The 25,422-nt window shown below is 43.0% G+C and overlaps 1 long non-coding RNA gene and 1 pseudogene across 2 annotated transcripts; one reads left to right on the top strand and one right to left on the bottom strand.

The window, feature by feature from the left end:
* Positions 1-17,091: 17,091 nt before the first annotated feature.
* On the bottom strand, positions 17,092-17,513 carry LOC143751456 (uncharacterized). The gene is made up of 3 exons (XR_013207227.1): positions 17,446-17,513; positions 17,305-17,373; positions 17,092-17,211 (listed from the first exon to the last, which is right to left on the bottom strand). It is a non-coding gene; the product is annotated as an uncharacterized LOC143751456 (long non-coding RNA).
* Positions 17,514-19,637: 2,124 nt separating this feature from the next.
* On the top strand, positions 19,638-21,531 carry LOC143751637 (extracellular superoxide dismutase [Cu-Zn]-like; annotated as a pseudogene). The gene is made up of 2 exons (XR_013207281.1): positions 19,638-19,665; positions 20,757-21,531. The product of XR_013207281.1 is annotated as an extracellular superoxide dismutase [Cu-Zn]-like (transcript).
* Positions 21,532-25,422: the final 3,891 nt, after the last annotated feature.

The raw sequence follows: 25,422 nt of genomic DNA, 5'->3' as shown, positions 1-25,422 counted from the left end.
GAGAGAGCTGGCCAGAGCACAGCATAATAAGTAGCCATGTGGTTGACTTGGAGGGCGGGGGCAAAAGCGCCGGGTTATTCAGTATGGAAATACACACAGACAATGACACGCCACGCCCCTACTGCATGATAGAATCTCCGAAAACAAGCCGATTTCAACCTCAAAATGTAAGCTTTTAAATATACCAATACTGCTATCTCAAACATGGAGAGGCTTCTTCGTGATTTCAATTAACAGATTCTCCAAAAAATTGAAAATCACCAATTTTGAAAAAAAACTCTTCTTTCTCATTTTGCTCGAAAGTTGTGCTGCCGACTTGTGTCCCTGGTTTCTGTGACGGGTCACATATTACAATATGAATAACTAGGCTACTAGGCTAAGAATAACTACTAGGCTAAGAAGTTAAGTAAATGCTGCTCTTGTTCATTCATGAAATCACAATTATAAAAAAGGTCAAAAGGTCATTGTGTGAGCAAGGGTTCATGATATTTTGAACACATCCTTGTTCTGCCTTAATTCAAATGGATAAACAAACAGGAATAACATGATCAGGGTACTTGTATAAACTTTGCCTTGCCAGACTTAAACTTTTATATATATATATATATATATATATATATATATATATATATATATATATATATATATATATATACATATATATATATATCCCCCAATAATCATATAATATTATTTATGAGTATTTCACACAAAAACATGGTGTGTATATATGTATAGCCATAGGCCTACATCATTTTTATTTTATTTTATTAAACTCGTAATTTTATTAATTTTGGACGTGTAAATGCTTATTCATTTATTTTGCTTTTTAGACTGTTTTAAGCGACTTACCGTGGTGGAATCCATAGGTGGAATCGCGCTGGGCAATGGTTTCTGGGATGGTCGCACACAGTGACGTGTGCACAAAATTGCGCCAAAATATCAATCATAATGAAAAAGTACAGTCTTAATATTTTATATACTTGCTCAAAATTTTAAAGGGGTCAGCATAAATGCCTAAGTGAAGGAAACACGGGTGTATGTAGCCATTACATTTAAACACATCACTTCCCAGAATGCATCCATCTCTTTGCCAAAGGATATGTCCATATTAAGCAATAAACATTTCTGCAGTAGACTATCACAACCTCATAATCAGTATTGAGATGAAAGTTCTATAAAAGTAGGCTATTTTTTTTGTGCAAAAAAAGCAAAGTTGTAGGCCTACTGTTGTAGGCTCACTAAAGCCATTGCAAATTGAAATACCATCGACAATTATAAAATATCCCACCTAAATTAAGGCATGTTTTAAGCCTACATCAAATAGGCCTATGCAGTCCTGCAATTATGTCGTTTTAATGTAGCCCAAAATTATATAAAAAAAGAGAAAAAAGTTGTCATACCGATTTAGACAATGGTTTCTGTCCCACGAAAATGTATGGTCACCGCACCAATGAATAATTATAACAATATGCGCCGCACGCTACTGCAAAATACACATTTGCAGCATAAAATTAATCGCCTGAAACCATAATTTCCAGCACAGGCAAACCGCTGGATGGATAACCCCATTTCGTCAAAATTTAAAGATAAGGGATTTGCATTCAAATATCGGACGACCCCTACGTTATCAAGCGACGAATATGGGGTACTGTTACAGGGTATCCTGTTGTACTGCCTAGGCAGCAGCTCCACCTTGTGGAAAACTTGGGTAGGTTAACATGTAACAGGAAGTCAGCAGTTGTTGTGTGCTGCGTGAGCATGTGAGTTCGGCAATATATAAATACACGGATCTTAACACACTGTATGTGTAGCGTCCTTATTCACCTATCTGCAACATGGTGTCAGATAGATTAGGACCCAAAAGTGAGCTTATGTAGCCCATCGCTAACGCGACGCGTTTTGTTTGTTTACTGGAAAATTAAGTTCGCGGCAAACCAGTTAACATTAGCCATAACATTGTGACTGTAATATGGCGTCGTCCATTCCGCCACCGGAGCCGATGAAGATGTCTGGTGACCTGAGCAGCAATTGGGCAAGTTTTCGAGCAGAGTTTGACGATTACTTGCTGGCGACCGGACTATGTGAGAAAGATACGGACGTGCAAGCGGCAACACTGAGACGGTTAATGGGCAGCGAGTGGCGACACTTATACAAGCACAACCTGGGTCTCACACAAGACCAGCAGAAAGACGTAAAAGCCATATTGGAAGCACTTGAAGACTACTTTACACCCACTAAAAATGTCATCTTCGAGAGGTACGTCTTTGGAAATCTTAGACAAGAGGAGGGTGAGACTATTGATGCATTTGTTACGAGACTGAGAGAAAAAGCGGCAACATGTGAATATGGAACCTTAAGAGACCAGCTTATAAGAGACAGGCTTGTTCTTGGAATAACTGATGAGGGCGCGAGACGCCGCCTGCTTAGAGAAAAAGACCTCACATTGGCAATGGCGGTTGACAGTAAGTTGGAAACTATGGCGCTGGACACCTCTAGGCCTGGGGAAAGCCTTAATGTGGCAGAGGGACAGCGACGGCGGCCTACCAGCAGGCCATTTGAGCAGACCATCCAACCTGCCCAGAGCATGAGAGGGACAGGCGAGTGCAGGTACTGTGGAACTCGACACAGACGTGGGCGGGACCAATGCCCCGCTTTTGGGAAAACATGCCGCTCGTGCGACACCCCCAATCACTTCGCTAAAGTGTGCATGAAAAGAGGCCAAAACACACGCCAGTTGCACACTATGGACGCCCCCTCTGAAGAGGACCAAGATGATGATGGCGGCAATCTGGGCCAGATCTACACAGCAATGAGCATAGGAGCAGTGAACACACAGGGAAAGAAGTGGTTTGTCAACCTCCCACTGCAGAATGGGCCCCAGAGATGCCAGCTCGACTCTGGAGCAACCTGCAACGTGATGAGCATTAAGGACAAAATGAGACTATCACCCACGACGGCTCTTCAGCCTAGTCTCACCAGACTGAAACTTTACAACAGTGCTTGGATGAACTCAATGGGCCTGTTCAGTACTCAGTGCGTCATTAGAGGCAAGAGACACAAACTTGACTTTGAAATGGTGAAATCCGGCCAAAGGCCACTGCTTTCGGGCTCCACATGCGAGGATCTCGGCCTGATACGCTTCACTATTCCAGAGGAGCTGAATAGTGTAGAGCACATCAAGTTGAGCATGCTGTCTAAAGAGGGCTTAATCAGCACGTACCATGATGTTTTCAACGGCCCCATTGACTCCCTGCCTGGCGACCTTCACTTTGAGCTGGACAGCACTGTGGCTCCTGTGCAGTGCGCTCCCAGAAACGTGCCAGTGGCCCTCAAAGCAGCCGTTAAAGCGCAATTGGACCAGTATGAAAGGGATGGGCACTTAGTCACAGTCACACAACCCACTGACTGGATAAGTAATCTGGTCATAGTGTAGAAGCCAGAGAAACTTAGGCTCTGCATTGACCCCAGACCCCTGAACCGAGCTCTCAAGCGGTCCCATTACCTTATGCCCACCTTAGATGATGTGCTGTACAAACTGCCAAAAGCACGTATCTTCACGCTGGTGGACGCGCGGGACGCATTTCTACAGTGCCGCCTGGATGAGGAGAGCAGCCTGATGACTACATTTTGGACGCCGTGGGGCAGGAAACGCTGGCTAAAACTCCCTTTCGGCGTGTCAGTTGCGCCAGATCTGTATCAGAGGAAGCAGCACGAGCTCCTGGTGGGCTTGAAAGGAATTGAGCCTATAGCTGATGACATCTTAATTGTGGGCTGTGGCGACACAGAGGAGGAAGCCATTCGAGACCATGATGCAAACCTCACCGCACTGATGAACAGATGCAGAGAAGTAAAATTGAGGCTGAGTCTGAAGAAACTGCAATTTCGAGTTAAGGAAGTCCGCTTTCACGGCCACGTCCTCTCGGCTAAGGGCCTCAAAGCTGACCCTGACAAGGTCAGAGCAGTTCTGGACATGCCCAACCCCACAGACACTAAAGGAGTGCAGCGTTTTGTGGGGTTTGTGAACTATCTGTCCGAGTTCATGCCGCGGTTATCAGAGGTCTGCGAACCACTGAGGAGGCTGTTTGATAAAGATGTACAGTGGCACTGGCTGCCAAAACACGAAACGGCCATGAAGGAGATCAAGACTCTGATTACAGCTGTACCTGTTTTGAGATATTATGACATTAACAGGCCGGTCACCATACAGAGTGACTCCAGCCAGACAGGCCTGGGCTGCTGCTTGCTGCAGGAAGGGCAGCCAGTTGCATTTGCATCCCGTGCATTGTCCCAGACAGAGCAAAATTATGCTCAAATAGAAAAAGAATGCCTGAGCATTGTGTTTGCCTGTCAGCGATTCCACTACTACCTGTACTACCATTATTATGGTGTCCATCTTCATTAAGCCCCTCCTCAGTGCACCAAAGCGTCTCCAGAGCATGCTCCTTACGCTTCAGAACTACTGCCTCAAAGTTGTGTACAAGCCAGGCCCGGAAATGTACATCAGTGACATGCTCAGCAGAGCTGCTACCTCACCACAGAGCACAGACACACAGTACAGGCGGGAAATGGTCTGCAGCCTGCAGCAGGAACAGTACGACACCGCAGCAATTCAGCAGACAGACTATCTGAACGTCACCAGCCAACGCCTCACACAAATCCGACAACACACAGAGAAGGATGAGTGCCTTCAGATGCTCAAGATTGTTGTGCTTGAAGGATGGCCAGACTGCAGAGAGGAGACGCCCATAGTGATTAGAGGGTACTGGGCCATCAGAGACGAAATCAGTGTGCAAGACGGCATACTCTTCAGAAGCCAGCGTGTTATCATTCCTAAAACTTTGCGACAGGAAATGCAGAGACCGATCCACTACAGCCACATAGGGGGAGAGGCTTGCTACAGGCAAGCCCGTGACACTCTATTCTGGCCCAACATGCAGGGGGAAATCAAAGACTTTGTGCAACAATGCTCTGTGTGCAATGAGTATGCACATGAACAACAGAAGGAGACCATGATGTCACACCCATTACCCACACGTCCCTGGCAGATAGTGAGCATGGACCTGTTCAACCATGCAGGAAAGGATTTCCTGCTCGTGGTGGACCATTCTTCTGACTTCTGGGAGGTCGATCTGCTTCCTGACCTCTCAGCTGATACTACGGTCCTGAGGTGCAAGGCTCAATTTGCACGCCATGGCATACCAGACCGGGTCATTTCTGACTGTGGATGTCAGTTTGCAAGTGGAGTTTTCAGGACATTTGCAAAAGAGTGGTCCTTTGAGCATGTCACCTCATCGCCAAGACACCCAAAAGCCAATGGCAAAGCAGAGTCGGCAGTAAAGATTGTAAAAAGCCTGTGCAGAAGAGCCGCGTTTGCTGGCGAGGAGCCATGGAAAGCTATTCTCCATTGGAGAAACACACCCACCGAAGGACTGCACTGCAGTCCTGCACAGCGGCTGATGTCGCGAAGACTGAGGACGCACCTCCCTGTGGCGGACCAGCTCCTGATGCCCCGGGTCATCAATGAGATACCGGACAGACTGTGTGTGAAACGCCAGATGGCGAAACTGAGTTATGACGGATCAGCCAAAGATTTACCTGAGCTTAACATCGGCCAGCCCATCAGGATGAAACCACTCCCTGGGGACAGGACTGGCCGGTGGAGAAAAGGGGTCTGCCTGCAGCAGACGGGCCCCAGGTCCAACCGCTGTGTTAGGTTTTGTTCTGTTCATGGTAATAGCCTGTTAATTAGTCGGGGTGTTCTTTGCAGAGTTAACAGGTAGAGTTTAATGAAGTTCAGGTCTGTGGGCAATGCATTTAATGTTTGGATATCTTACTACAGGAAGGGAGATGTTACAGGGTATCCTGTTGTACTGCCTAGGCAGCAGCTCCACCTTGTGGAAAACTTGGGTAGGTTAACATGTAACAGGAAGTCAGCAGTTGTTGTGTGCTGCGTGAGCATGTGAGTTCGGCAATATATAAATACACGGATCTTAACACACTGTATGTGTAGCGTCCTTATTCACCTATCTGCAACAGGTACCCTCAACGTCGGCTTATGGACGTGAGGGGGAAATGACCAAACAGCAGTAGGCTATGTGATCTAAAATTATAAAATATCCCACCGAAATTAAGGCATGTTTTAAGCATACATCAAATATACAGTCCTGTAAATATGTCATTTTAATGTAGCCCAAAATATATTAAAAAAAGAGAGAAAAATGTCGAGATAGGCTACCGATTTAGACAATGGTTTCTGCCCCACGAAAATGTATGGTCACCGCACCAATGAATGATTATAACAGTAGGCCTATATGCTAACTGTTACTGCAAAATACACATTTGCAGCATAAAATTAATCGCCTGAAACCATAATTTCCAGCGCAGGCAAACCGCTGGATGGATAACCCCATTTCGTCAAAATCCAAAGATGAGGGATTTGCACTCAAATCTATCGGACGACCCCTCTACGTTCTCAAGCGACAAATAGAGGGTACCCTCAACGTCGGCTTATGGACGTGAGGGGGAAATGACCAAACGGCGGCAGTATGTTATCGAAAATTATTAAATATCACACCTAAATTAAGGCATGTTTTAAGCATACGGCAAATATACAGTCCTGTAATTATGCCATTTTAATGTAGGCCAAAATTATATGAAAAAGAGAGAAAAAAAAGTCGTGATACCGATTTAGACAAGGGTTTCTGCCCCACGAAAATGGTCACCGCACCAATGATTGTAACAGTAGCCTACATGCGCCGCACGCTACTGCAAAATACACATTTGCAGCATAAAATTAATCGCCTAAAACCATCCTTTCCAGCGCAGGGAAACCGCTGGACGGATATAACCCATTTCGTCAAAATTCAAAGATGAGGGATTTGCACTCAAATCTATCGGACGACCCTCTACGTTATCAAGCGACGAATAGGGGGTACCCTCAACGTCGGTATATGGACGTGAGGGGGAAATGACCAAACGTCAGTATGTGACGAATAGGGGTGAGACCGTGTTGTTTTCAATTGTGTTTGTACGATAATCAAAGTCACAAAGTATACTTTTCACTACACAAAATAACAGTGTCATCTATATAAAAGCTTCATTCACAGTAGCTGCCTTTCATAATGCTATTACTATCAAACTTTTCATTTGCATCTCTTTTCATTCAGTTTAATACATTTGTCTATTATTTGATCCAACTGATCTTAATGGTTAATCAATCATTTGGTACATCTATAGATTTCTATATACAGATGCTGATGTAGTTTCTACTTTGTTTGCAGTTTGTGATACAGATACCAATGTAATGAATTCTTTTTACATTATAAGTGATTTTTCTTAGATTATAACCACTTTGTTGTGTGTGTGTGTGTGTGTCCTGGTAAACTATACATTATGGGGACAAAAAGTCTCTACAAAGATGGCAATATCCAAAATCCTTGTCCTTGTGGGGACATATACTGTAGGCCCATAAGGAAAACGGCTTATAAATTATACTCCAGTAAGTGGTTTGTTAAACTAAATCTTGATAGAAATAATACTTGTATCATGGATCTTTGGTGCTGAGCAAAAATGCGTGTGTGTGTGATGATCCTCGCTGGGTCCGTGAGTTTGAAGCGTTCTTTCAGTTCTTCCGGAGAGCGCGTCGTTCGCGGGAAGTTTAAAAGGTTTACTTGAAAGCAAAGTTGCCGGAAATTCAGGCTGATATACCCGGAGAGAGAAATGAATGAGCACGGAAATGTAACGACTAAAAAAATTGTTACATCTTACACATACACCGAAATCTTACGACTAAAAACGTAAGACAAGACCAAGAAGTTAGACGTAAGATGTAAGAATTAATAATTAAGATAAGATGAGCCATCATCCTTGTCTTTTCAGGAAGACTTAGTCCACACCTATTTTGGGGGAAACTTTTAGCGGGAGAGAGTTTCGTTGTCTCCTTCTGACAGCCTAATTTACATGTTTTATGATGGTATCAGAATTGGTCATTTCTACTCCAAAGGATGGTAAACATAGTATAATACATTTTATCGTACCCTACTATATATATTTATCTAAGGCGAACCGAGAGGTTTAATTCGGTACCAAGAAAGGTATGTCTGGAATATACAAAAGTAGAGATATATTCTTACAACTTGAATATAAACGCTTAGAGTTAAACGCATACTGGGTAAACACCATGCTTTTCCAGTCAGGGGGAAAGGATTGTTTTCCCCCAAGCACCAGCTATGACTAGACACCTACCAAGTCTATGGGTCCACTAGTTCTAGATTGACAGTTCCTCCTATAGCCAATCAATCGAAGAGGGGAGTTGACATTAAAAAAAACATTCTTAAGGACAAAAACTATAAAAAATAAATCAGATCCATTGCAACTTCCAACTGATCAAGGGCTTAGGGTTTAAACACATTTCAAGGGTTCCTGCACTGGTGGGCACTCGTGCAACACAAGCAAAAATGTTGATCCGAGTGAACAAGAAGGAGGGAAGTTAGCGAGGAAAAGGCATAGAAAATTGGCTGCCCTGATGACTGGATTGCTCATGGTGTCAAAAAGTGAAGCCATAGCGCCACCATATTGGTATTTCTTAAAGGGCACCTATTATGCCCCTTTTCACAAGATGTAATATTGGTCTCAGGTGTCCCCAGAACGTATTTGTGAAGTTTCAGCACAAAATACCCCACAGTTAATTTATTATAAACATTTTAAATGGCATTTTTGGGGCCTGTTTTAAAAAGAGCTGTTTTGATGTGTACCACCTTAAATGTAAATGAGCTGCATATCCCCACCCTGCCTTTGGATGAGGGCGAAACTTGCATACCTATGGCAATAAACAGTCGGTAGAAGCAGAATGGCTGAGAGTGAGACCCGCTGTTTTGTATGGCATTCAGCCGTACATGTTTGAACCGGAATCAGACCCAGATGATGAAGAGACTCCCTCAGAAGAAACACAAATGAGAATTGACCAGGACGCCTCGGAATGGTTATTTGATACATTTATGTACTTATAGAGTTGTAATCGCGTCCCCTTTGCAATTATGGATGTGCAACACACATACAGACACACACAAACTGTGATAACGTTGGCGCAATTTTTTGAAACTACAAACAGAAATACTGCAATTAAGTTTGCTACGTACAAACAAAATTACATTTATGCAAGGGACCTGTTGCGTCATGTTTACATTACAATATCCCTCGTTCTACAGCTTTGTGTTGATGTGCTGGCCTTTGTATAAACAGCAATTTTGATGTCTTGTCTTTACAGAAAACATGCACAGTTTTTAATACAATATCTTTAAAAAATATATGTATAAACGTGTGGTTACACTCTACAAACAAGGTTTAAATTATATACACAGACATCCTACGATGACGACAACAACTTTAGACGCATTTGTTGTTGAATTGGCTGACATCGACTGAAATGACTATTTGCTCAAAAATCATAAAATACACTGCTTATGACAGTGCTTATGATTTATTGAGATCGTAAAAAAAAACACTGGGTGGATTTGTATCATTCTAGTGTGGTTTTGCTCACACACTGCCAACACACATTTATGTTCAAACACCATGCAAAAGTGAATTTTGCATAATAGGTGCCCTTTAATATTCCCTCACATTCCATTTAATTATTTGGAAAGCATCTGATTTCAAAGAGAACACATTACCTAAAGAGTTGGCGTTTTTTACATAAGTCTCCCTTTACATTCATATATAAACGCAAACGTCCTAAACATTCAAATGGTTATTTGTTTATAATAACAATTTTGTTTTAATAAATAAAAAGTTTGTGAATTTACCCTGCTTATTAAAAGTTATTTAAATCTTTATTGTAGTAGCGAATATCATATCAGCTCACAGACGAGACACTTCATTTGTATTACAGATGTCAAAATGATGGTTCGAGAAGTCTGAATACAGAAGTATGCTTTCTAAGGCATGCGCAACCAACTTAATTCGCCATGACCAGAGCAACTTATTAATGCTGACTGTGTATGGATTTAAAGAAGCTTTTATCCAAGCATTTATACTGTTGCACTGAGCAAGATGATGCATGGTTTACCTTTTTAATATAAAATATTTCAATTTAGTATAGGGGATTGTATGTATTGTAATATTGCATGTATATTCAAATCAATTTCTGCTAATTGGGGTAAAAAATGCAAAGAAGGTCTGCGCTCTAAAAAAAAAAGATTATTGACAGGAGATATTGACAAACTTTTTTTTTGGCTCTTTGCCTTCGTCATTGTATTGATTGCTAATTGGGTTAGACTAAACCCTAGGTTAGACTAACCCATGACCCTTTTCACATTTCCGGGCTTCTCGGAAGCAGAACTTGTCAAACTTGGAAAGTGGTGAATGAGAGAGTACATTAAATATCTTTTTCATGTTCAAATTTGCTCACATAGAAAAAGAAAAACTACACAATAGTGTTTCCCACACTTTTCAAAAGAGGAAAATATAGAGAGCGATTGATAACGGCAGTCAGAAGAGAGAAAGATGTCAATTTTCCCATCAGTCCCACAGCCACTGTATTAGAAACACCTTCACAGCAGCGTTACCTAGTTGTTGTTTTTTTTTTTTTTTTTTTTTTAAGTTGTAAAAAAGTGTGTATATATATACTTGTGTATAGCAAATAATTGCATAGCTATGGAAATAACTTTGCAGATAATAGGCTGATAAATGAATCAATGAATTAAAATTAAAAGTCAGCTCTTCTCTTAAGATTGTACAAAAAAAGCATGAAAAAATAAATATTTCTCAAAAAGAAATTACTCAAGATCTCATAAATTAGCAAAGTCTAAAATAAACAGTCAAATTTATAGTAGGAACTTTTGAGCAGTTGGTTTAAGAAGCATAGAACACTGCCACACATCACAATCATAAGCATACGGTGGCTTTTATCTTTTTAGGGTTTATTTGCCCTTTCACACCTTATTTTTCTGTGACTGTCTGTAAAAATGGGATTGGGATTTTTTTCAGGTTTGGCTTATTTCTGGGGACAAATCTGTCCCTAAAATATGGTTAACCAAAGAAAAAAGTAAATAAATCAATCAATCTTTTGAAAGTTGCTGAAGCTTGTTTACTCATTCTCACTTGTTTAGCTACTAAACAGGGATTTTAACATCAATGCCATTGAAGAACCAGTCCTCCAGACATTTTTACTTCTGCCTTCAAAGACAATTAAATAACAGTCCAATTGCATGTGAAATATAGGCTTGTCCGGTTTGGGACTGAGCCTGTAGAAATGGTTTCTTGAAAAAGAAGAACTGTCAGATATTCACTTATGTGAGATGAATATCTGCTATAAGAAGTGGTGTCAAGCATGAACTTCAAGGGGAATTGTACACTAACTAAGAATGAATGTGTCACAATTGAGTTACCAAATAAAGAGGAGAGGAATCTAAGCAGTCCTTATTTTAAGGCGAGACACTACAGGTGAATAGGGTAATTTTTTTAACTATCAGATATCACCATGAAACTTTGCCAGTTGATTACCTACATTAATATTAGAAAAACATGTATTACAAGTTTTCTGTAATTTAATGTTTAAATATGCAAATGAGGCATTGTCTAATTAAATATCCGCTATTTTGCATATATTTTAAAAAACGAAATCTGAGTATTGGACAAAGCCAGGTTCAAAATTATTTTTTCATTGTGTTTACATATTAGATGGGGGAAAAATTACAGAGGGATTTATGTATATCTACTTTTGTTATCCTGTAAATCAGAATATACTGCCAATAGCATTAAAAAGATGATTTTCGCCATGTTTTTTGGAATAAAATGCTATATAAATCAGGCTAGGAACAATATATTTACAAATCCCTCTGTAAATGTCTGCATAATATAACTAGGTACTAGACTGGAAAGTTTGGTGTATATAGGTGCTACTGAACTGGAGATTTCGGACTTGGAGTGAGAGAGAACAGTCATTTTGAGAAAACGGGCTTTAAAGATTTAGCATCAGCCAATGAGATTGCGCATTTAGAGTAAAATCCCCCCTTTTACTTTCACGATTGGTTGCTGATAAAAAGGAAATGACCATATTTGGATCCGGCAGTATTGTACAGGAGAGAGATAGCTTTCTAACGGTGTTTGTGATGACAGGGTGCAGATCGCGATCGCGGAGCAGAGGGATGATTTATAACGACAACTTTTGATGAATTTATGAGAAATCTACAGACGCAAACGGACAACGTGTAGTAAAATCAAGACCTAAATGTGTATTTTGGACTTTTTTTCACCACAAGTCTGAAAGAAGACATGTTATTGAAGACAAATATCCCAAAATCTCAAAATTGACCAGTGAAAAAAAAACGATGTTTTTGCCTGCCGTGTCTCGCCTTGATAAACTTAAAACAATGAAGATAATCTACACTGCAGCACACATGCTGCAATGTAAAAGTGTTATGCCGAGTTCAGACTGCACGATTTTAGCCCCGATTTTGGATCGCCGACAGGTTGAGAAATCGCAGACAAATGCCCGAAATCACAGGCAAATCGGTGCTCGTTCACGCGAGTGACAATCACTCAGTGTGAATGAGCAAAAATGAGATCTGAGAGAATCGCCGATGAGTCGCCGACGCCGTGAGATATTTGGCATGCTAAATATCTGGACCTGTCGGCGATTCACAATCCTGCTGTGTGAAAAGTGTTCTGAATGAAAACTACATCGGAGATGACCGACAGCCAATGAGAGAGCAAGATACAGGACAGCAGGCTGTTCGGGGAGGAGTTATAGACCAGAATATCAGTATTTTAATACATAGGCCTATATTTACAATTATATCAAACAGAAACAAAGCACAAACATTTGCATGACCAGCAGCAACAGCAGGACATTTGCAAAATTATTTATTTACCCCCAACTCTCTTTGAAAAACACAGTCCTTGCTCCCCTCGTCTTCCCAACCATTTCCTCCTGAATAAACTGTTTATTTTTCTCATTTTCGCTGCAAATCAGCGCAAAGACAATTTGGATCGCAATCTTCTTGTAGGCTATCATTTTTAATAACTAATTCAGTGTCGCACGAGAACTCCGGTCTCACACACGCGTGATCTTCCGTTATTTCCTTATCACTTCTCGCGTTTGTTTGGTTGTGAAACGTAGTTTGCGGACGAGGGAGAAGTTGTCGGCGATTCTTTCTTTTGTAAAGTCATGCAGTGTGAAACCTCCTGTCGCCGATCCATCGTGCAGTGTGAACACACCAGCAACTGAATGTTACCCCAGATAGTCACACAGTGTGATAAACAACAATCACGATTATTTTGAAAATCGTGCAGTCTGAACTCGGCATTATACACAGGCAAGCAAACAAAGGGAGCTAAATGAAGGGAGCTCTTTCCCCGGCCGATACTGAAACTGGTAGTCGTAGTTGGCCAACTGTGCCACCCACCTCTGCTCAACTGCCCCCAGCTTGGCGGTCTGCAGATGCACCAGGGGATTGTTATCAGTCACAACGCGTACCTTTGCTCCCCACAGATAATCCTTAAACTTCTCACTCATCGCCCATTTCATTGCCAGCAATTCGAGCTTAAAGGAACTGTAATTTGCAACGTTTTTCTCAGCCGGATGTAAGCTTCGACTGGCATACGCGATGACTCTCTCTTTGCCCTGCTGCTTCTGAGCCAGTACAGCTCCCAGACTGAGATTGCTGGTATCGGTGTATAAGATGAAGGGTTGAGTGAAGTCGGCATAGGCTAGAATCGGGGCTTGCAGTAATTCCTGCTTGAGCTGCTGGAAGGCAACTTCGCAGGCTGAATCCCACTGGATTGAAGGAGATCCTCGGCCCCGGGGCCATCCAGTGCCCCCTAACAGCTGGTTTATGGGCTTGGCGATGTGAGAGAAGCCTTTTATGAACCGCCTGTAGTATCCTACGAAGCCCAAGAAGGATCTGACCTGGCGTACGGTCTTGGACGCTGCCCACCCCTGGACGACTGATACCTTCTCTGGGTCAACCGCAATCCCTGCAGCACTCACGATATGCCCCAAGAACTTCACCTCCTTCGGGAAGAGCTGGCATTTTTCCGGCTGGAGCTTCGGCCCATATTTCTCCAAGGAGTGAAAGACTTGTTCGAGATGTTGAAGGTGGGACTCGAAATCTGGGGAGTAAACAATCACGTCGTCCTGGTATACTAGGGTGGACTCCATCAGCTGGCCGCCCAAGCAACGCTGCATCAGCCGCTGGAATGTGGCTGGAGCGTTGCACAGGCCGAACGGCATCCGGTCCCACTCATAGAGCCCGAAGGGGGTAGTGAACACCGTCTTTTCCCTGTCCCGCTCATCCACCTCCACCTGCCAATACCCACTGGCCAAATCAAGAGTAGAATACCAGGCCGCTTGTGTCAGGCTCGTGAGGGAGCCCTCCACTCGGGGCAACGGGAAAGCATCTCTTTTAGTTACCAGATTTAACTTCCGGTAGTCCACACAGAACCGCCAGGAGCCGGTCTTCTTCCGCACTAAGACAATGGGCGCGGCCCAGGGACTACTGCTCTCCCGGATGATTCCCTTATCCAGCATCCCCCGCAGAAGGGTGCGGACCTAGGAGTACAAGGTAGGGGGTACAGGCCGGTAGTGTTCTCTACTAGGTGCGGCATCTCCAGTCAGGATCTTATGTTTGACTGCATCCGTGCGACCGTAGTCTTCGTCATGGGTGGAAAACAAGTGCTGCCATCTCAACAAGAAGCCTTGAAGCTGTTTAGTCTGGCCTCCTTCTAGACCTTCTCCCCACAGTGACTCTCCCTCAAGATGGGCCGGGACTCTCTCTCCTGTCTCCTCTACGTACTGATCTGTCTGTGCCAGGGCCACTTCCACTACTGTCGGACTCACCCGGCTGAATTTGACTTCTCCTCGCACTTGCTGTATCCTCACCGAGGTAACTCGGGCTAAACGCTGGTGGCGATAAAAGTGGACAGGGAAGGGGTTCGTGTTCCTGACTTTTACGAAGACCCGGCCTCTCCGTGCGGACGCCAATCCCCGGGCGACCTCCACCTTGGAGCAATCTGAATGGGGTTCCACCAAGACCCACTCCTCTGAGCGATAGAGTCGGGAAGGCAGCCTGGCCCGGACCACAGCCTCACTCCGAGCTGGAATTTTCAGAGCATAGCGACAAGCCACTCCCCCGGTGCTCTCACGGTTCCCCTGTGACTCGGCCAGACAGAACGACGACAATCGGCTTCCACACGAGGTTGGTACTGCTAGACTTGGTCCATTCCGGAATATCTCCTCCCAGCACTCCGAAACGACATTCATGCCTAGCAGCGCGCGGTGTGACCCCAGGCATGTATCCCGTACAATCACCACTCCCTTCTGAGGCACAACAATCCCATGTATCTCCAGGTCGGTTACTAGATATCCTACGTACGGGATGTCGAGTCCGTTGGCTACCCGCAAGGTCAGCCATGGGGCTTCTGTCATGGGCCGGTCCTGGGCACCAAACAACTCCTGAGACAAACTTTCTGAGAAGAGAGTGACTTGCGATCCCTTGTCCAGGAGGCATTGTACTTTCTGGCCATTTACCTGGACCATCACCACGGGGCAACGCCCCACCACAATCTCTTGGGAAGTCCCAGACGAACACGGGTCCAACAAAGGGGTCCCGACCACTTGACCCACAGTGGCCGGTGACACTAAAAACCCCCTTGTGAGGCACGGCGAGAGTGGCACTGGCGAAGGTAGTGTCCCGGCTCTCCGCAACCATTGCAGATGGGGCGCCCCTGCTCGTCCCACTGGAATCGGGACCCGGCTGGTCGGGGTGGACGGTGTGCTGGAGGTCGATTCCCCTCCGAATAGGCCCGCTCCCTCGGCAAGGACAAGGAATGGAGGTGTTCTCGGCGAAGCTCTTCCATAAAGGATTTAGTCAATGAGGACATTTGTTCACGAACATCCCTCTTCAGTTCCTCACGGAAGGCCTGCTTCCAATCAGAAATGACGGGGGACGGAGGTCTACTAACAGCATTCGCGGCCATGCAGTGGGGAGGAACTATACTCTCGGTATGGTCTTGCTCAAGTGCTAAGGCTTCCCTCCGAAGGTCTTCAAAAGAGAGGTTTGGCTCTCGTCGGAGCTGTATCCGCAAATTTTGCCGCACGGGACCCTCCAGCAATCCCAGTAAGAACTGATCTCGCAGCAGGACCTCCTCACCTCCCAGGCCATGATCCTGTCTCTTCTTCAACCTGGAGAACTGCTCCCTCAGCTGCAGTGCGAATGCCCGGATATTTTGTCGCGGCCCCTGCTTGCAATTGAAAAACTGTGTTCGCAGCACAGCAACCGGGGTGGTGTCTCCATATTGCTCCGTAAGGAAATCAAAGATGGCCCGAACCGTGGTTCTCGTTGCTTCTGGTGCTGCTTGGACTTCTCTTCTCGCTTCTCCCTCCAGTGAATTTAAAACAAACTGCACTCCTTGGGGGGCACTTAAGCCTTGGAGTCCTACCAGGTATTCAACCTGGGTCTTCCATGCCGACAAACTCACTTCCGATCCTAGGCCTCCATACTTCTGGGCCCATGGGGCTCCCATGAAGATTGGCATAACTGGCTGCCGCACCACAGGTGCTTCTTCGTCCGCCATCTAGGTCTCTGGCCGCTCAACTCAAGGTGGTACACTGCCGACTACGCCAAATCTGTCACAGGTCGGGGGGGCCAAACCAGACTGCACCCACCCCTCAAACCCAGGACCACCTCGAGGAGCGTACCAGAGACCAAACAGAAAAGTAGAATTAAAATGAACAATCTTTATTTATCTAAAAAGGGGAATTAAAAAGTCTTGACGTGGATTTGGTGTCTCTTCTTAGGAAAGGGGGCCCGCTTTTGGACCCTGGGAAGCGAGGGGTTCGCCACACCGATCCGTGCCACCGGCAACCACCGAGGAGGAGAGATTCGACCGCCGTTCCAACAAGCAGGTAAGTATCTTGGTAAGTCAACCTTCTTGGGCGTGATACAGGCGGACAGATGTCCGGACAGGCCTGGGCCGGGACTGAAGACTAGGAGGGGACTCTTCCACCGGACAAGTGAGTGGCAGGTACGTATACCTCTCCAAAAGACAACCAGGGAGGAGAAGCCTCACTGGAGGACAGGTGGGTAGATGGATACGTATATCTCCTCAGGGCAGGGCGCACTCCCGTGTCGTCGCTGGACAGCAGGTGCGGGGTCCCTCGTGTCTCTTTCTCCTTCGGCGGGGTTCAGTCATTAGCCGAGGTATCCTCTATTCCAAGAGAGAGACAGTTTCTTAAATACACACTCACTTCCCTTTACAATAGGGCAAGGACTTACGGCTGGGGCGGATGGCTGTACTGACACAATGTGGCCAGGGCAGGCCTCTGCTTCAGTCAGGCATCACACGAGAAGGCAGCAACAGGGAAATCATCTATTTAAAACAGACAGAGTAATTTATACAGGTGCAAACACACGCCTCTGTAGGATGGAGGATCGGGCTTACGGCTAGACTGTGTGGCTCCAAGCAGACAGCGCTGAGGCCAGGGTGCGCCCTTCCTTCAAACAGGCATCACACAAGAAAACAGTAGCAGAAGAACCATCTAGTGGAACAGACAGAGCAATTTATACAGGTGCAGGCACGCTCTGCAGGATGGAGAATCGGGCTTACGGCTAGACTGTGTGGCTCCAAGCAGACAGCGCTGAGACCAGGGTGTGTCCTTCCTTCAAACAGGCATCACACAAGAAAACAGTAGCAGAAGAACCATCTAGTTGAACAGACAGAGTAATTTATACAGGTGCAGGCACGCTCTGTAGGATGGAGAATCGGGCTTACGGCTTGGTGACTCCAAACGGACGGTGCTGAGACAAGGGTGGATCCCTCCTTCAGACGGGCATCCCCCAAGAAGACAGTAACAGGGGAATCTTCTATTTAAATAGACAGAACAAGTTATATGGGGCAAGCACACTTCTCTTCAGTATCGAGGCGGGGATTTATAGCCCGAGCGTGGCATGCACATTCAACACGGAGGCTTTGTTCAGCAAACACTGGGCAAGAATATAAACTGAAGAATACTGGCAGTTAAATATACTTATACATTCACACACTGCAACTTCACATCAAATCCAATACTGTGTGACACTTCAATTCGGGCACTGCATATCCACTCTCACTCTCAGTGCAATAAGGCCAGCACTCACCCAATAATCAATCCTTCCAATGTTACGTTGAAGCAGCACTCAGGAGATGAAGAGATGCAGATGACTTCTCACAGCATGGAAAACAGCGTCTTCAATACTCTCTCACACTCAGATGAAGATATCAGGATTTTAATGATGACTCAGTTCGCACTCTTAAGTGGCAGTTATACTCGTAATCAATACACTTCACAATTGCTTATTCAACTCAGTGCAAAGCATGCATTCACACAAATCCAATATTTCATTACTTAACTTCCTCTCAGGAATGATGGCGCTCTCCAGTCTTAACTGTATCTCCACAATTCTCCAACTTCTCATCCAGTTCACGCTTCCAGCTTGTATTCACATAAGTCACCGTTGCACCCGTAATCCAGCCGAATTCTCACAGCCCTCTCAAAAGATCCCAACGAATTCCAGCTACTGCCAAAGAACGATTTCTCCGGGGGAGTACCACCCCCAATCTCCTCTTCCTTTTCCTTTTAACTGCTTCATTCGGCCCTGTAGCCTTATCGCCGATCCTCACACCAATCGCCCGCACCTGATACAGTTTTCCTCATCAGTCGCCGCTGTCATGGAAACCAACAACCAGCGGAACCGGCTCGGTGTTTTACTGATATTGTTCCGGGGGGAACACATTTCCAGCTCGACATTTTTTCCGCTTCTTTTGTAACTTGTGACACTTTCTGTCCCTCCATTGAAAATGTATGAACGGTATACTTTCCTTGTCCAGAAAGGAAATAAAGACATCATCAAAGTAGTCCATGTGACATCAGTGGGTTAGTTAGAATGTTTTGAAGCATCGGAAATACATTTTGGTCCAAAAATAACCAAAACTACGACTTTATTCAGCATTGTATTGTCTTCCGGTTCTGTTGGGGATCCGCGTTCACGAGTCCGCAGTGACGCTGATGACGTAAGATGCTGCAGACGTGTATCTGGTGCGTCCGTGTATTCGGGTTCAAATAAATATGGCTGGGCAAAAAAATGCAAGTCTTCCTCTGTGTGGAAATCCTTAGACATGTTTGTGAAGATTGTTTTGTTTCCAGCGTGCGTCTCCCTCAGACTGTAAATGAAGCTCAGGCGCACCAGACACACGTCAGCAGCGTCTTACGTCAGCAGCGTCACTGAACGCGGATCCCCAACAGAACCGGAGGACAATACAATGCTGAATAAAGTCGTAGTTTTTGTTGTTTTTGGACCAAAATGTATTTCCGATGCTTCAAAACATTCTAACTAACCCACTGATGACACATGGACTACTTTGATGATGTCTTTATTTCCTTTCTGGACAAGGACAGTATACCGTCCATACATTTTCAATGGAGGGACAGAAAGCTCTCGGACTAAATATAAAATATCTTAAACTGTGTTCTGAAGATGAACGGAGGTCTTACGGGCTTGGAGCGACATGAGGGTGAGTCATTAATTACATCATTTTCATTTTTGGGTGAACTAACCCTATAAGTGTTGGAGTATTTTTGTGGCTTTTTGTGGAAAATTTTAAGGACAACTTTTCAGCTATACGGTTATGTACCTTTTTGGTGTAAGTTTTTTTCTCTCTCCGTTCTTCCAAATATTGACTTGACTTAGTACAACTAAAAAAAAGTTAGTTTAATCAAATGTATGAATATTTTGTCTTTTATTTTACCTGCCCTAGTGAAAAAGTAAAATTTAGCATGCTTTTATGGAAATAAAACTTTAAAATATACATAAGTGCAAGAATGTAGTGTTTTCAGACTTAATTGCATGTGTAGGCCTATGCAATTAAATGAAAATGGATTATAGTTTAAATGCAGTTACCTGAAAAAGTCATTTGTTTTACCCAAGCACATCTTTATATGTAATTTCATAATTACTTGTTATGTCTTTGAAATATGGTTACTGAATTTACTGGGCATTTATGGTCAATTAAAATATACTTCAATATAATTTCTGTGTAACTTTATATTTAATATTGAATAACATATGGCAGCTCAAATTATAATGATGTACCATGTTAGTCAACACATCAAAATGAGTCTACTTCTTTAAAGCACAACAAAAAGATTATTAAAACAATGTACTTTGCAATAATGTCAAGCTAAAAGTTTTATTTTAAAGTTCCCTTTTCAAAAGCAGTCACGACTGCCAGCCAGAGACCTACGAAAGCCACCAGAGGGCTCTAGTCCTTTTCCATTTCCATAAACCTTTGCCTGGACTCATTATAGTGTGATTACATCCACCTGTGTGTCATTGGCTTGTTAATGTATAAGCCCCCTGGTGGCCATCATATGCACTAATGTAAGGTATGGGATGTACACTTAAGTGGTTTGTTATAAATTCATCAGTGTTAAATTATCTGCAAGTAGACCTACAGTTTTAATATACTTTCAAGATTTTAAGTGCAAGTACACGTTCAATACAAATAAGCACAGTTTTTCACAAGGGTACATGACAATTCAAAAATATACAATTGCTTTTATATGATTTTCCCTTGCAAACTAATCTGGTTGTGCTATTTTACTTAATGCAACTTCAGCTCTCAAAGCTCCCTGGAACAAAGCTTTAAACTTTATTCTATCAAAAATAATACGTTCTTAAACGGCATGATTTCACTGAATCCACTCTTCATTGTAGGCTTTAAAGATCAACATGGAGAAAATCATCCTACAAATCCCTTTGATATTGCTGGTGCTGCATACACAAGGAGGAGAGTTCTCTAAAAATCCAGTTTGTTCGAATTGCCGTTGCTCCACAGCCGGAAGTCGTGGAGTTCGACAACACAATTTATGCCACTTGTGAAATAACTCCCAGCCCCAATTTACCACCTTACCAGCCGAAAATCTATGGGCAAATCCTCTTCAAGCAGCTCTTCCCCTATGGAGTTTTAGAAGTGAAAATCAACCTCCGTGGTTTGCCTGCCATCGATCATCAAAAGCGTGCCATTGACATCCATCGGTATGGAGACCTCAGTCAAGGCAGCAACACTGTTGGTCCTCATTACAATCCCAATGGTGTTGACCACCCTCATCATCCTGGAGACCTGGGCAACTTTGCTTCTGAGCAAGGAGTTATAAGGCAGTTCCTAAGTCTCCCAGAGGCCAAGCTCTTCGGGGCTCATTCCATTCTGGGACGTTCGGTGGTGGTTCATGAGAAGGAGGATGATCTGGGAATGGGGTCAGATGAGCAGAGTGAACTGAATGGGAATTCTGGACAGATAATTGCCCTAGGCGTGATTGGTATTACTAGTCCAAGTCTGTGGCAGAAGACTGAACTGCCCCCCAAGAAAAGCTGTGGAGGACGGCACTGAGTTGGATATGGTGGAAAAGCATATTCAAATAGGATAATCATGATTTTCCTTGTGTAATCTTTGTCTGTGTCCTACATTAAAGTGAAACTTAATACCTTGAAAGTATATCCCTAGAGTTATTGCCATAACAAACACTTTCAATGCTTTTAAAAGGTCCTGGCATTCAACAATTCATGTTTTTGTTTTGGTCTTTTCAGAGACTTTTTGGCCATAGCTTCCAGTAGTAAATAGCTCCACTCTTAAAAATATATTTAGGGTGAATGCAGGTAAAGTGGGCTATCTGGTAAAGTGGGCAGTTTAAGTACTGTGCTCAATGGGTTTCAATTTTTGAGCATGACAATGGTCTTCAAATCGACACGATTTCTCTAAATGATAAAATGGCTTTGGTTGATGCAATATGACACTGGTGGGCAACTCTAATGGTTAAAGGTAGAAAACCCTCTGAAACAAGATTTTATTTTCTAAATTATAAGGTTTCTTACTAAATGTAAACCAATGTGGGACTGTTCCTGGTTTGTTGCTTAAATATTGCTGACCCACTTTGGCTGAATGTGTTAGATAAAGTGAACCCAACGTTTTGGGTAAAGTGGGTGACCTTAAACCTTCAGCAATTATATTCTAAATTGACATTCACTGGTTATTGGTAGGAAAAAGCAGAAATTAAGACTAGGAATTAAGTTCAATCTGTGGAGTGAAGAAAGGAGGACAGGAGCAAAATGTAGATACAAAATAACTCTTTAAAATGTGGAGACAATTTTAGTTCAAATTGTTTAGAGAAAACCGACAGAGAAAAGTTTTACAATGTTACCATTTTAAATGTTCCTTATTTTGAAGATGTTGCACTTGCTGTAGTCCCATATTTTTTGTTCGAATGTTGTATAGTTAATTTTCATCCAGATTTCTGAATATTCTGATATCCAGATTTTATTAAATTTAATGTCAACATAACATGTTCTATCAGTTGTTTTGAATTGTACACATGCATTGAGTGAACAGATGAATTTTATTCATCATAGTCTAGGCCACATGCTTTTGGGTTTCTTAAAAATATTGAATGTTTGTTTGATAATGTGTGTTAATAAATCATGTGTTTTTAATGACAATACTGGATCATTTTTGATAAATCAGGGATGGCTCACATTACCAGACCAGCTGGCCCATTTTACCTAAAAAGAAATTTGTCTTGAGTGCATGATCTCAATGTTTATTGGTATACCTTGAAAATAATGCATATCAACTGTTAAATTTTAATTATTAGTAGTTGTTTGTTATTCGCTTTGGTACTATTTTCACAAGTCTTAGAGCTAATATCACAACAGATCATAACAAATTCACTTTTTTCAAACCTTTCATGTTTTCAATTGTATTTGTACAATAATCAAAATCACAAAGTATACTTTTCACTACACAAAATAACGGTTTCATCTATATAAATGTTTCATTCACAGTAGCTGCCTTTCATAATGCTATTTGTAACCCATGACACGTTATAACTACTTTGCGTCAAACTTTACTAACCGACCAGTGGGCTCAAAAGATTTAGGTTTGTCCGAGGAGAGAGATAATGCAGCAGCAGTGAACACTCAGACAACAAGATAAGGTAAGAACAAGTTTGCATTTTATATTTTATATTGAAACAATATAAAATTAAGAGATTAATACAGAAGGTTTTTTTTCTCAAGGTTGTTGATTTAACACCTCTCTTCCTTTCAAGGTTTTATGGCTGTTTCTCATTGTTAAGGTAAGTGGATATTTCCACATTTTTAAACCATTTAATTGACTCATTTTCTTTATTTTGATACCTTGTTGTTAGATTGTAATGATAATTAATCACCTAGTTTAACATGGACTCATATAACCTGTAAATAACACAAATGTAAATAAAAAATAGAAAAGTTAAACAAAAAAACAAAACAAAATTACGTTCACTCTGGACGTAAAAATCCCAGAATTGTCCAAAAGTCCGATGTTTCTCAATGAACAGATCAGTTCATTAACTCAGTCCCAAAAGTTCATGAGGTACTTAATTCAGTCGTCCAATTCTGTCCTGGGTAGAACAGAATGAATTGATGTATGATTCTAATCCTACCGTTCGAAGATGAGCAAGTTCAATTTCAGTTTCTCTTTCAACTGGGAAATCAAAGGATTCGTTAAATGGGCGGCTCGCCAGTCCAACCCCACTGTTAAGCACACAGGAAGAGATGAGACAGTCCACAATCCAGGAATGATTCGCACTTCGTTCGATTCACAGGCAGAACGGATCACATTCATCAGCTGAACATCACAGCACTCACATGGAAACAAAATCAGAAAAACAAAAACCTGGCCAAGGAACTCGTTTACATGTACACTGGAATAAACAGGGAAGTTCCAGATGGTACTCGTTCTCAAAATGTCACTCAAGCATACACCTCCTCTCTCTGAATCGTCAGTTCTCAACTCAATTTTGAGCTTCAAATCTCCCGGAGCAGAACAAACATCCGCTCGCGTCAGAGGTTCATGGAGAAAAGGAAAGATCTAGAAAGTGCTGATCTCTAAAAGTGCCGCGATAGCGGACGTTTCAATGACATCATTCAAAATGCGATCTCATTGGAGGCTTTGCATAGGGAGATAACGCTATATGACATATTTATAACATTCAATATTTTATATTTTTCTATTTCTATATAATTAATTAAATTGTTTGCAGTCTTATATTTGTTCTGTCAGCCGCTTTCATACTTTAACTCCGTTGTTCAATTTGAAGTTTATTTTGTCTCTGTCTACTGGTAACCTGGCTTACATTTTCCCCCTCAGAATTCAGGCACGTCCTCGGGCCTGCTTGGGGTTGACTTGTCACCACTGTAGGAAAAGCGCCAGACATTTTCAAGGACTGATCACTGATGGATGTGGATTCTTCCAAGGAAGTGGTAAGTGCAGAACTCAAACCTTGCAGTAAGGACTGGATAACTAGTGTTAGGGGATTTCCTAGTTTATGATACTGGAATTTGTTAGGAGGCCAACACTGCCTTTTTGAATGTCTAGGGTCAATAGCTCCTAGGTCATCATCTGTAACGGGTGGGTTACTTGTAACATCTTGGGCAGGTGAGATTGTGTCATTGGACTGGGTTTCCTTCGTCACAGTGTCCGACAGACCTGAAAACTCCAGCACATTTCCACTCATAGGTGCTAACAACTATCGGGGTTCAGTCTTTTCAGTGCATTTGCGTCTGCAGTTCTCCACCTCAAAAATATCTCCATCTCGAACAGAGTCAATTTCAACAGGATTAATTGTAGGTATGCGATTTCCCACTTCATTTTCTGTTTGCATATCTATGGTGTCTTCTCCTAGTCTGATGTCAGGTAAGGTCTCTTTTACAAGGTCTACAACAGCCGGAAGGGTTTCAGTGTCAAGTAAGGTGTCATTCACAGGCTCTACCACAGCAGCAGGTGAACTGAGAGACTCCATTTCAGGTAAGTTCTCTATGATCATAGGATGTTCTGGAGGAGGTGAAATGGTCTTTGTACTGAACTCCAATTGACGTCCTGAATTTCGAATATAATCTGGGTAATCCTCTGATTCTGACGGACTACTCAGTTGCTCTTGATGAACCACTTCATTTGCTGAGTGAGATCTGGTTCTAGGCTTACGACAAATTTTCAGAGGGTTTGTTCCTTCATTTTCACTCAGGGGTAGAAACCCATAAGGCACTAGCAGGTCGCGGTGTAATGTGCGGATTGGTCCATCTTTCCCCTCTGGGCAAACTGCATATACTGGCATGTCACCTGCTTTCTGAACTACCACATAGATCTCAGATGCTCATTTGTCTGACAACTTGTGTTTCCCTCTCAATCTGACATTTCGCACAAGGACCCGATCACCTGGTTCAAGTATAGAGGCAACTACATTTCTGTCAAAACGCCTTTTGTTCTGGTCAGCTATTTTTGATGCATTGTGTGAAGCAACTCTGTAGCTTTCCTCTAATCGACTCCTTAGGGATTTCACATATTGCG

Source organism: Siphateles boraxobius, unplaced genomic scaffold, assembly GCF_051911475.1.
Source record: "Siphateles boraxobius isolate OS27281-9 unplaced genomic scaffold, OSU_SipBor_1 26, whole genome shotgun sequence".
NCBI lineage: Eukaryota > Metazoa > Chordata > Actinopteri > Cypriniformes > Leuciscidae > Siphateles > Siphateles boraxobius.
Note: the sequence above shows the minus strand (reverse complement) of the source record. Positions and strands in the feature narration are given on the sequence as shown.